The sequence below is a fragment of the Palaemon carinicauda genome, chromosome 15, assembly GCF_036898095.1.
Source record: "Palaemon carinicauda isolate YSFRI2023 chromosome 15, ASM3689809v2, whole genome shotgun sequence".
Lineage (NCBI taxonomy): Eukaryota > Metazoa > Arthropoda > Malacostraca > Decapoda > Palaemonidae > Palaemon > Palaemon carinicauda.
This window is the reverse complement of record NC_090739.1, coordinates 104,661,386-104,663,885: the sequence shown is the minus strand read 5'-3', so window position 1 is coordinate 104,663,885 and position 2,500 is coordinate 104,661,386.

Below are 2,500 nucleotides of genomic sequence, written 5' to 3'. Positions count from 1 at the left end.
TTAAGTATATACAAATCATTTAGAATTCTAGGTATGATTATTGATTGTGAATTTATTCTTGAGGATTACTTTCGGTCTGTTTTGCTTTCAATTGCACACAAAAATTGAACTATTGTGAAATTCTATTAACATTTTTGGTGATCAGTCCATCCTTAGGAAATATTTTAATTAATTCATTCTACCTTGTTAGGTGTATTGTTCGCCTTTCTGGCCTTCAGGTGCTGACTCTCATCTTAATATGTTGGACAAGAACTTGCGGTCTATGAAATTCCTTACCCTCATCTGGATATCAATCTCTAGTCTCGAAGTTCAGTTAGTTTTTATGCATGTTACAAGATTTTCCATAATTCAGGTCATCCCTTTCACCAACATCTTCTAAGACTGTATCATCCTGTATATAGTACTTGATATACAGTTAATTCTAACATGCGTTCTTTATCATAAGGCACAATACTACACAGTATACTATAAGTTTTATTACAACTTAGACCAGATTATGGTATGGTCTCCTTAATGAGGCAGTTGAATCAGTGGAATTCCAGAAGCTCAAGCATTATGTAAAAATATTTTCTGTTGAACGGGATGACACAGGTCTCGTTCTATAGTTTATATATGACTGATATTATACATATATATATATATATATATATATATATATATATATATATATATATATATATATATATATATATATATATATTTATATATATACATATATATATGTGTATATATATATATATATATATATATATATATATATATATATATACATACATACAGAAAACGTACCGTGCTAGGCGGTATATCTTAGCAATCCATGTTTGCCAACGGTTTTACTTGTATAAGCGGATAAGCAAGCTGGTAGAGTAATGAGAGCTTTGGGTGTGGAGGAAATGCCCTTCTGAATCTCGATGAAGTCACTGGTAGCAGGGTGAAGGATTGGGTTTAAGGCGATAGACAAACTGTCTCTTCGGCTTTTACTTCTGATGCTTAGCCGTTGATCTTACAGGAATTAGTATGGACTGGCACGGGTCACTTGCCTTAGTTAGATTGGCACTGCGCATCACAAGGAACTGGTTATCCTTTGATAAATTTAGCCAATGAATCCTCTATGGATTTAGTCAGTCAGTATAGAGACGACTGGCGAAATCCAATCGAAGCCCTTTGTGTCAATAGGCGTAGAGAAGATAATGATTATATATAACGAAAATTCACCATGGCAAATTAAATGTGTTCCCTTTCCTTTCCTCTCTGATACCCTCAAGCCAAAATGAGAATATTATTCGTCAAATGAAGGTTGTGTGGCAGATTTTATCCACATATCGCAAAGATCTCTATCTGATTAAACCAAAGACTTAAAAGACTTAGCTAACTTAATATTCTTTGTTAATATTTCATTGCCAGTTATCTTTTATCATTTCTCCCTAAAGGGGAGAAGATACATTGTGAAATGTTCTATTAAAAATTCGTTGTTTACCCAAAAATATTTGAAGATTTTTTCGGAGGGTTAGGGTGAAGTAAAGAAAAAATGTATATGAAGAGTATTGTTGACATTCTTATTGTTATGTCAGGTGAAAAATGAAATACCGACATCAGCATTTTTTTTTTTATTTTTTTTTGGTGTTCATGATTATGTCATGAGAATTATTCTATGATTGTTCTCTACATAATGTACTGAAACTTTTAACGAACCTATATATGAAGCGAATGGAAATAGTAACTATATACTAATAAACTTCTGAGCTTACTTTATATTCTTGAAATACATCTCATAAATTACCATATGAAATATGACTACATAAAAGATGTGAAAGTATTAATGAACTTTCTTTCTTCACCAGTCAGTAGATTAGAAAGACGTCGCTATATTTTCACGGATAAGAACAATATCATCTTTGGCAAAGGTTTGAGGAACATCTTTGAATAACATTTCATATTCTCAGTCTTACCGAGAATAAGATAAGATAAATACTTAGTTTATTTCACATGTTATTATTCCCATTATGGATTGAGTTAGAAATTTTGTTCACGCCTAAACGAATATTCTAGATTTTCAGAGAAACAAAAGAAGATTGTTTCAATAATCTAGAATTTTATAATGAAAAATAATATGGATACTAACAAGGAAATAATAGAGCCTGTAGGTAATTATTCCAGAGCTATTTTCTCTTATACTTGCTGAATACTACAAAAATAACTTGGAAATTATATTAACATACTCAGCACAGAATCGTAACAATGAACGAACACACAAATTAACATATTCTCAAACATGGCAAACACAAGCAACTATGTTCTGTTTTTTATATTAGTTAGAATTGATATAGTTTAAAACCTATTGAATTCATTGGTCAAAACTCGAACTTTTTCATATATTACTTTCATTATATTCTGCAAAATAATCTCGTCATACCAAGATAAAATATGAAAAATAATGCGTCTAGGCTGCTATAAAATGTAATGAAATTTCCTTACAAAACGATCATGTCATTATAAAACT